Below are 11,497 nucleotides of genomic sequence, written 5' to 3'. Positions count from 1 at the left end.
AGGAGTTAGCTGGAGGTCGAGGCAGGCGGCAAGTAGGGCATAGACAAGAGCTCATAGCTGAGGTCAGAGGCAGGCAAGAGAGAGATCCAGGACTAAGGCAGAGATCAGTGCTGAAGGGACTGGAGAAGAACCAGAATGAAGTTTGAGCAGGCTGGGCTGGACAAGGCAGTCCAGAAGAGACAAAGTCGAGGCAGGCTGGCAACACGTACTACTAGGTAGGAGACCCATTGCTGAGGCAAGAAAGAGCAGTGAAACTGGGCCTTAAACAGGGGAGCTGGTGATGTCATCAGTAGGTTCTGTGAAGTAATTTTCCTGCTGTGGGTCCTTTAAGTGTGCGCGATTGTGCACTTGCACTCCTATGGCGGAGGCATGGCAGCCTGGTGAAGGAAGGCATCGGCGGTGTCCTTGCAACTTTGAGGGGCTGGGGGTGAGCGTGGCTGGTTGCACGATGACCTTGCAATCGGCAAACGTTACAAAAGCAAAATGTTCAAGGATTCTCTTTTCCTCTCCCCAGGCTGCTATGGACAATGATTTTGTATTTTAAACCTTCCTGCACTGAGTCCAATAAACCTTAGTGAAGACCACAGTAACCTTTCTCAGAGGTAAGGATCAGAAAAGGAGGGGATGCCTTGAGCCCTTCTCCATAAGGACCGAGATGGATTCACAGCTGGTGAGTCTTATAAAGGGGAGGATATTGGGGTTTTTTCCTTTATCAGATGCCACAATCTGGCCTGGTCAGTGTAAGTTCAAGATAAAGCCTGGCAGTGCTTGGCCAAGCATCTAGTCAACTCCTTCACGGGGGGACCATTGCAATCTCGACCTTACAATTCAGATTTATTCACTGTAAAAGAATTGTCTTATGGAGTAGTCCTGAAAAGGGGGTGCTTATTGGAAGTGTCTCGTCTTCCCCAGCCCCAACTAAGACTAGTCCAGGTTGGGGACCAATTCAGAGGCTAAAAGCAATCAGTCCTCAGGGAAATATTCCAGGACATGGGATTTAGTGGGGGGCATACGCCCTCTTGTTACAGACTCCAGGGTTCTGGTGTGCTCCTTCCTAGAAACTCGGGGAGTCTTCCTCACTGGGTGGTGGAACACCAATAAGAGTAATTCCTGGTCCTCCAGTATAGGCTTCAGGGACAAAGATATTAAGTAGCTGGGTTAGTCGCAGGTTCTTGGGCCCATCTCTTCCTTAAAAAAAAAAAGATCAGGGGAGCAATTTTATTCCATGTTTTCTAGTTAAGGCAGTGATTTCTCCTATCCTTGGGCTTCCCATGAAGAAGAGCAGGCCTTTTATTAGATAGTTGCCCATATAGTAATAACAGCCTCCCAGTTTATTTGTTCCAAGTTATATTATCCTTGTTATATGTAACAGCATTCTTACATGCAAGTTAATGTTAATATGTAAACCGAATTGATTTGTAACTCTGCTACATGAATTTCAGTATATAAAAATGCTAAATAAATAAATAAATAAATAAATAAATAAATAGGGGCACTCCCACTCATTCCCTCCAGGAGTTACAACCAGATATTTCTCAGATACCTCCTCCTAGATCCTTCAGTGGCAGCAACAAGGTCCCTTGGTGCTATCTGGGACTCTGGATATCTGTTAGTCAAGAAATGGTAAAGGCCTCCCTAGGCATGGAGGGAATCTAGTTCTTTTTTAATCAGACCTCAAAATATTTGGGCCGAGTTGAAGCCCTATGCTGGCTGATGATGATCTCAAATAGTAACCAGCTCTCCCCAACTTTTGAATAGGGAACTCCACATGTCTCCAAAGAAGAAAGAGGACCTTAGGGCTTTGGATGTCATAGGCTCAGGATCTCACTCTCACTGTCCAATTCTTTCATTCCTCATCCACCCTATCAAGGCTGGTTCTTCAGGTCCTAGGCTCCAGGGCAATGGACCCAAAAATAGTACCTTAGGAAAGATCTTTGTGCACCTCACTCAATGTGCTCTCCTCTTATGATAATGTGCAGTAGCCCAGAGTTGCAAGGCCATTTATTTTTTCTTATTCTAGAGTTCCAAAGTACTGGCTGCATTCTCAGAAGAAGGCAACACAGGAAGTAGAAGACAATGTTTCACCTTTAGCAGTTATGAACAGACTGTTAGCAATTATGAACAAACTGAGAGAACTAGTAATTCTCAAGTATCCCGGGTAAGAGAGTCAGATTTGGACCAGGATGGAGTTCTCTTGCAAGTCTAAGCAGTGGCTCACATGGTTAACACAAACATCTGCAAAAATTCAATGGCAATACCCCTCAAATTACAATTACCAAAACATATTTTCAGCATATGAGGGAAACTGTAAAATGCAGTATTAAATGCTCGGTCAATTATTCAAATATCGGGAATCGGTATCAGAGTATTCAGAGCTGCAATCTCTTGCCCGCAAAGGGCTACAACCCCTCTCATATACACGCACTTATTGTAACATCATTTACTTCATCCCGTTTGATATGTTTTTTTACTTTTACTTCATGAGTGAAATCTATTCTAAATATTACCCTTTAAAATACTCTTAAGTGAATTTCTCTCAATATTTTGATATAACTTGTCTCTATTTTTGATACTGTCTCTGATGTCGCCGTCTACGTTGCTGCTTCTTATTGTTGCCTACCCAACATCTTAAAGAGAATTTAAGATTTAGAACTGGCTACTTACATGGGACTTACTTTATAGCTGATCCTAGCTTAACCCAGCAACTCACACAGGTTCAAAAAGATGGCGCTCAGACGCTTACGCTCACCTTTACCGGACGTCAGATACTTATACACTTCTCAAGGCTGGCAAACCAGCCAATCCAAACATTCTTACATATAAACGGACCAATCTACTTCTTTATTGAGCCCCGCGAGAGAGACCGTATTCAATTTAAAAATCCATCTCTACTCACGTTGCAAAAGCCTCAGGTGAGCAGAGATGGATTTTTAAATTGAATACGGTCTCTCTCGCGGGGCTGAATAAAGAAGTAGATTGGTCCGTTTATATGTAAGAATGGATTGGCTTGTATGCCAGCCTTGAGAAATGTATAAGTATCTGACTTCCGGTAAAGGTGAGCGTAAGCGTCGTAGCGCCATCTTTTTGAACCTGTGTGAGTTGCTGGGTTAAGCTAGGATCAGCTATAAAGTAAGTCCCATGTAAGTAGCCAGTTTTAAAACTTAAATTCTCTTTAAGATTGATGAGGTGAGGTAAATAAAGTGCTCTCTATTTTTAGGAATAACGATAAGTCCCCTGAAGCAGGTGTGAATTGCACGCCGAAACATTGTCAATGTCAGGCAAGCAACAATAAGAAGCAGCAACATAGACGACATCAGTGATAGTATAAAAAAAAAAGATACGTTATATCAAAATATTGAGAGAAATTCACTTAAGGGTATTTTAAAGGGTAATCTTTAGAATATATTTCACTCAGGAAGTAAAAGTAAAAAACATTTCAAACGGGATGAAGTAAATGACGTTACAATAAGTGCGTGTATATGAGACGGGTTGTAGCCCTTTGCAGGCAAGAGATTGCAGCTCTGAATACTCTGATACTGATTCCCGATATTTGAATAATTGACCAAGAATTTAATACTGCATTTTACAGTTTCCCTCATATGCTGAAAATATTTTTTGGTAACACAAACATCTGACATATGAATGATTTGAACTGAAACTTTTAATTCCCTAAAATGTAAAGTTTGGCAGAAGTGACCTTTGCTCTACTATGGGGTCAGGTATTGTGCTTCCATGAAGAATTTTCAGGCCAACCCCATGAAATTCTTAGAAAAACAAGTTCTTAGGCCAAAAAGGGAATGCAGGAACCAGGAGATTCAGATATCTTGTTAGGCCCATAGTTGACATCCAGTTTGTGGTGGGTGTATCAGCCGAAGCCTATACATTCCCCAGACTGAATCCAAGAAGTGTATGCAGGGGTGCACCTTTACCATAGTCAAATAATTCTTCCTTAGATTCTCTTTTAGAAACAGGCTACATAGTGAGGATATTTAATTGCTGAGGTTGCTCCTGTTGGTAGTGCGAAAGCAGATTACATAGCATATCTTAGATTTTGGAGCCTCTGTGAGATCAGTTGAGGGGTCCATGCCCTCGATTTTGTCCTCTCACCAAAGGAGACCAGGATGAAGGTGTAACATGCAAGTCTCGCAAAAGACTGAGTCAGGCTCTGGCTTCCGACCTTACTGCTCTCTCAGATAAGATACTTTCTTCCAAGGAATCAAGACCACAAGTCCTCCAGTACGGGAGGTGTCCTCAACTTGGAAGTGAACTTGCATATGAAGGGATTTACCATCCTTTCCGTTAGAATCTCTTTGACGCCTGAGGAGGAAGTCCATCTTCGTGGTAGCCATTGGTAATTTTAAAGGAAAAGCTATCTCTGTGCCCAACACATACCTTTTATTTATTTTATTTACTTATTTATAGCTTTTTTATACCAACATTCGTTTGCACATCACATCGGTTTACAGTGGAACAAGTAGAAAATGAAAGGAAATTACATCTTAAAACCTTTTAAACTTCCCAATATTACAGGGCGGATGAGTTAAAGTTAAGTTATGGAGGAAGGCTGGAGCTTCGTGGCAGGCAGTGAATAGGAACAAGTAACAGTAATTCTAACAGGTATAGACTAATAATAATGGTGAGGAAAGCAAAGAAAGACTTTATACAAGGGCTTTTGTGTAGGTACGGGAGCTTGTGGGCTTAGCTGTCAGCATGTGCGGGTGTCATGAGAAGGCTTGCAGGTGTCATGAGAAGGCTTGTTTAAACAGCCAGGTTTTGTCTCAAGGGTAGTGTTTCCCCTCTTTTGGAATTGGGCTTTTCTCACTTATGAGGGTGAGAAAGTCAAACGATATAGGCTGAAATGGGGATGGCTATTTCACGTCAGTTGTATGTCACCTGTGGGATGTTTATAAGTGAATAAATTCTTCTCAGATAGGTCTTTGGTCTATTAATGTGTCCTGTTAAAGCACAATGGCTTAAGTCATCAATTACAGGAGTAACTGAGGAGAGGAGCCAGGGGCCCACTCCAGCAATAATTTACAGGATTCATTCAAGGAGGGGGAGGAGTCCTCATAGGCAGAATCAGCATCTGTCTTTCCAAAGGATAATGGCAGGGCAGCACATTTGCCCAGATGGCATCCCTGCTTTGCACATCTCAGTAGGGGTGAGCAGGTAGGGAGAGACTATGCTTTGGATGCAAGAGTTCTGAGAGCAATCATGGCTTCCTCCCACCCAGACTGAACTTTGGGACATCCCACTTGTCTGGACAGATCTGGCATGGATGATAAAGAAGGTGAAGTTAAACTTATCTATTGCTGGTTAACGTCCTTTCCTTTAGTCCTGACAAATCAGTCCAGAAGCCAACCAAGAGTTATAGTCTGTTAAATTCAGAAATCTAATAGCAACTTGGCTTAATTATGAGCTTGGTGTAGAGATTCTTGTTCCTGGTTAATAACATGGAGTGAACTCGGTGGCTATATCAGGTTGTGGTTATAATAGTGATTTGGAAACCAAAACAAACAATTTCCTTTGGTTGTCTTAGCTTTAGCATCGATTAAGCACTGAGGGCAGCATCATACCTTTTTTAGGGGGAGTAAAGACAGCTTTGACCTTTTGTCTCTGCTTCTATATCCCACTTGTCTGGACTGGTCTGGCAGGACTAAAGGAAAGGAAATTAACCGGCAACAGGTAAGTTTAATTTCACCTTTTGTTAAGCCCTGGAGGAACAGCATGGATCACTTCTAGCCCCATCTTCACTGACGTAATTAGGCAAAGCACAGCATGGAGAAACCATGAGGTCCATATTCAAAAGCCAGTTAGACGGATAACTCAAAAGTTATCAGTCTAAACAACACATGAGGCATATTCAGCCAATTATCCAGATAAATTCTAGCCAGATAAGTAGCTGGATAAAAACAGGATGTTCCGGGGGCTTTCCGGTGCTAAAGTTATCCAGGCCTTACAAATGGCCACAGAAGCACTAGTGGAGTTAGGTGGGGGGTAGGCACCAAGTAAGGGGTTACTGGTCCCTACTATGGCAGGGCCGTCACCAGCGCATAAGGGGATGTTTTGGTGTTTGGGGGAGGGTCTGGACACCAAAGACTATGCATAGGGGGAAGCTTGTTGGGGCGCATGAAGCGGGGTGCCTATGGCCTATTTGGAAAAAGGTGATGCTTATATGCAATAATGGCGCAGAAGTTAAACTTCTGCGCCATTATTGCATATAAGCAGATGATAGCCAGATGATAGCCAGCCAGTCCAGGGGTCTGGCATAAATAAATACATAAATACCGTATTTTTCGCTCCATAAGATGCACTTTTTTCCCCAAAAGTTGGGGGAAAATGTCTGTGCGTCTTATGGAACGAATATAAAAAAACATTTTAAATTAACTACAACCCCCACCCACCCACTTGCAAAAAGTCCCTGATGGTCCAGCGGGGGTCCCGGGAGCGATCTCCTGCTCTTGGGCCGATGGCTGCCAGTAATCAAAATGGTGCTGGTGGCCCTTTGCCCTTACCATTTGACAGTGGCTACTGATGCCATTGGTCGGCCCCTGTTACATGGTAGGAGCAATTGATGGCCCACACCATAGGCTCGGCGCATGCAGGGGGGGGTTTAAGGGTTACGCGCTTAACTTAAGTAAACTTGATTAATAGCAGTTAATGGACTTCTCCTCCAAGAACTTATCCAATCCTTTTTTAAACCCAGCTACACTAACTGCACTAACCACATCCTCTGGCAACAAATTCCAGAGCTTAATTGTGCATTGAGTGAAAAAGTATTTTCTCCGATTAGTCTTAAATGTGCTAGTTTTGTGTCTCCAGTGGGGTCGGGTGGCATAGTATTAACACCCCGTACTGTACAGGATCTTTCTATCAACCAAGAAAAGGGCCCAGCCTCAGCTCATGACTCAGATTTTAGCCAAAACGGCCAGAAGACTTTGCTATGTGTAAAAGAGGTCATCTCTTTATTTTGAACCTGTGTAAGTTTCTTTTCTGTTAAACAAGCCGTTGAGCCCATTAAAACGGGCGAGATGTTTGTTTGGAAAAGTGTAATGGAAGAGACGAAGAAGAAAATTAGAGTTGATGTCTACAGTACACTTTTATATATTACATCTTCTGCACATTCGCGGCACGTCAGTCAGAGCTCAAATATATATATTGATAAAGCATGCTGTTTTCTGAAACTGGATTGGTGTTTTTAATTTTGGGAGAGGGGTGAAATTATGTCAAGAGTTATGGGTTACCTTAGAAACAGACTACATATAAAGACTTCTAGGCCAGAGATTTATAAGTTTGGTCCTCTTTTTCAGAGAACAAAGTTATGCAAACTAGGCTTTGTTGTTAAAACCACATGCATGCAAATACACATTATGAAATATGAATAGTCATCGTGGATATCCTGAAAACCAGATTGGTTTGTGGCCTTCAATCAAGAAGCCCTACTCTAAGTCCACTCTGCCTGTCTATTTCCCCTACATGATGAAGTACCACAGACCCCCCAGCAGATCTCTGTCTTTACCTTGCTTCTCCAGAGCTAGGGATACTCTGCCCGTATCCCAGGCTTTCCTGAATTCCTATACTATTTTGGTACCCACTTTCACTGGGAGACTGTTCCATGCATACACCACCCATTTTGTGAACAAATGTTACTCAGTTTAACCTTCTTCTAGTCACATATCATGGCCTCCTTTGTGAACTCCCTTTCCACTGAAAACTTCTGGGCTCTTGTGCATTTATCCCCTTTGAGGTATTTGAATGTCTACATTCCTAAAGGTAAAAACCAAGTAAAAGACCTTTTTGTATTTGTGACTGACAGCAGCCAAGAATGGAAACCAGCCTCTGGGTTGGTGCCAGCAGCTTGGTTTGTCACAGGTCCATAGAGGACAAGGCAGCATCACTACCTCAAGTCATCATCATAAAAAAAAAAAAAAAGTTTTGCCCTGTAAGGCTGCTTTCTGGAAGTAACTGATGTAAGAAGGCAGGGCCAGAGGGATCTTAACATTATCTGACAGGAGCCTTGGTAGCAAGAATCACACAAAATTTGTCTCTTAGGCCCTCCTGCTAACAAATATTTAAGAAAAATTGCTCACTCCAAAAGAATGCATGAGCCCTCCCCTTAGAGACCTCTGTTATCTAAGCATTGATTATTTTAATTATTCATGCTACTTGCATTTGCTATAGTTAAAAACATGGTTAATTAAATCCTGATATGTTAAAATCTATTCTGAATGTAATTTTTGATGTGACTATACAGACAGTAAAAGTACCTGTCGTATGTGCAATGCTACTAATGTACACAGCACTGAACAAGGTGCGCCATGGCTGTCTAATGTCTGTCCCCAGGGGGCTTAAGGTTGAAATCTTTAGTCTGAGCACAGAGAGGGTCATAGAATAAGAAGGGGTGGAACTGGCATTCAGGTTTCGCAAGCTTTGTGCTCCGCTGCACCAGCAACTTGAGTTTGGGAAAATGAGTTTGCTGCTATTCAGTTTGTGATTTTGAGAATCTCTTTCTCTACCCCCTCCCCCTCCCCCCATTTTTGGGGGAGAGAAGCATCCCTTAGACCTCCTGAGGGTTAGGCACTTTACAAAACTCCTTGCTTTGGCCCTCTTATCCCAAGATGACATTTCTACACCCTATCTTAGTATAAGTGTGTGGTGGTGGGGTTGTAGAATCAGGGTGCCAGTGAAAGGAGATATTGGGGAATGGATGAAAAGAGACCAGCCAGTGGCTTAAACAATGGGTGTCTTCATTCAGACAGCATTCTGATACTCCTGAGAAGCCCCCCAAGGCTGCCCCCGATTGGAGAGGAAATTGGATGTCTCCACGGCAACCGGCTCCTGGCCACAGGGTACAATGGCCTGCCTGTCTTTCCTGCAGGAGCAGCGTAGGTGTGCTCCGAGCTCAGCTTCCTCTTCCTTGTAGAAAGGTTTGTAGATTGGGGGTGGAGGTGTAGAAATCAGGGATGGGAGTTCAATCTTTTCCAGGGAGCAGCAACTCACCCTATTCAAATTAATTAAAAAAAAAACAAAAAACAACTTGCAGAAAAGGAGACCTGACAAGCAGGACTAAATTGCTTTTGAATTTGCAACACCTGAGGGCAGGCAGCTCCGTGGTACCCAGGCACACAGGGGCATGTTATCCTGTTCCACTCATAGGGAAAACTTCTAGCTCTCCCCACCCAAGTCACTACTGATGAACACTTTGCACTTGCGTCAGACAGCTTTATGGGTTTTGTTTTAGCTATAATGGAGTAAGACACAGGTTTGTGATTCTCATTGTTGTAATAGAATTAGATAGCTATTCACTGCCAGCCTTTGAGGGTCACAGATATCTCTGGGTTTTCTGTGAATATTCACAAACATTTGATCAAAATGTGACAGGGTCCTAAACTAGGACCTGAGGTCACTAGAAATGTGCTCAGGGATGCCACTCACCCTCTTCTGTTGGGATGCTGTCGTGAGTCATTGTGACAGCAGTTTCTCAAGGTGATTTGGTATATTCCTTTGAGTGTTATAAGGGAGAACCACATGGGGGAGTTTCCTTGGGGTCAATATAAGGGGGGTGTTCAGAGCCGGAAAGTTTCTTTGATGCTGGTTCCTGTTACAGAGACTGATTGAGAGAGGAGTCCCACAACCCCTAGGAGGGCAGCTGGTGAGCTGTTTCCAGCAGAAGCCATGGGAGGCTGGTAAACCATTGCTGGGCTCTTTGGTGGTACCCATAGGCAACCCAAGAGAGCTATGAACCAAAATAGCCTCGTGGACATTACAAAAGGTTATGATTAAGAAGAATTCCATGTGAGGCGCTGACTACTAAAATGCATCTGAAATGAGGAAAAACTGAGATAATTTTTTTGCTAAGATAGAGCAGTGGAGATTTGGAGGAAGAGTGTTGTGTTGTTGCTGTTGCTTCTACCTCAGTGTGGTAATTGTAATCTGTGAATTTTATTATTATTTAACTCTGACTGCTGGAAACCCCAGAAATTAAAAGTTGTGTTTTGTTGAAGGCTCTCCTTTGGTGAGAGACCCTCCTTTATTCCAAGGTATGGGTTTGAGAGTAGTGGGTGCAGTCAGAAGGATCACAGAGGGGAAAGAAATGGGTGGTGGCATTTGCTCTAGCCAGCTTGAGAAATACTATCCCTCCATGCCAGGTCCACTACACCATCTGCTTGCCTGTTTTTGTTTTGTTTTGTGAATCCATGAGAGACTGGTCTTTAGCATCAGACAGATTTTATGTGCCCCATCAGGGGGTTATTTATTTATTTTTATTTATTTATTGTTTTTGTTATACCGAGTTTCATGATAGGCATCACATCAACCCGGTTTACAAATAACAAGGAGTGTAAAGCATAACGTAACGTAAAAAAACAATATTTTCAATAAGAACCTTGAACTTTAAATACAGTGAATCAGAAAAAAGGGAGAGGGAAAGTTACAAAAAACAAGGAAAATAAACTTGGGATGGAAGGGGAGAAATTGAACAGCACAATATTTACATTTCAGCCTATTGATACATTAGAATAGCAAGTGAAAAAATAAGACTATGAAACGGTACATAGGTAATCAAATGAATAAATATGACACAGTTGTGAATGGTAATAGTATGATAAATATTCAGCAGGTTATGTAAGAATCAGGTTAATTTGAAAAGCAGATCTGGTTTTGGCCCTCAAGGACCACCGTGAACACGTTTGAATTCACTACAGGATGCCAGTAAGGTGTTTTGTTTTTAAACTGTTTTCTGGGTTTTTCCTGCAGTGGAATACAAAGTTATTCAAAGAGCTAGTCAGAGTGGCTCCTGTCCAATGGTAGTGATCATCCAGGCTCGACCCAGCACTATTTTCAGCCCTCCCCCCAGAGCTTACAAGATTCACCAGTCAGGATCCCTGCCCCAGACCTTCCATACCAGCTCCTGACCACCAAGTCTCATGACCACATTCATGCCAATGGCTGTAGAGACAAGTGCTGTGGGAATAGAGGGTAACTACTTTAACATAGATGGTACTTTTAAGGTGAGAGACATTTTTAAGCCAGTACCAGTTTCCTAACAGGACTTTTAAAAGGGAAAAACAAGGACTGAAGAAATATTTTGCCCCATACTAATTTCCAGTGTGACTGCTGCCCCACAGGCCCATCACCCTGAGCTGTGTAAATACAGTGACTCATCTGTATTCTTTCATACTACAATGCACTGGTACACCGGTGCTCCCACATCTCAAAGTGAAATGTGATGAATCAACTCAAGTATAGATAGAGGGCTGAAATGAAAGCCATTTCTGCAGCTCACACACTTTATTGTCCATGCTCTACATGAATAAAAATGCGCACATATGTCAACACCCTACATAATTTTTACCCTCATATTGCTGTAGGCATTCCAGAGGAAGGGCTAGGTCAAGCAAGGCAGCTAAGTGCTTTGTTTTGCCTTAAAGTACCCATATAAAAAAAACAGATGCAAATTTGTGCAGGTACTTCTGAGGGGGGGGGGGGCAATACTCAA

The sequence above is a fragment of the Rhinatrema bivittatum genome, chromosome 2, assembly GCF_901001135.1.
Source record: "Rhinatrema bivittatum chromosome 2, aRhiBiv1.1, whole genome shotgun sequence".
NCBI classification, from domain to species: domain Eukaryota; kingdom Metazoa; phylum Chordata; class Amphibia; order Gymnophiona; family Rhinatrematidae; genus Rhinatrema; species Rhinatrema bivittatum.
Note: the sequence above shows the minus strand (reverse complement) of the source record.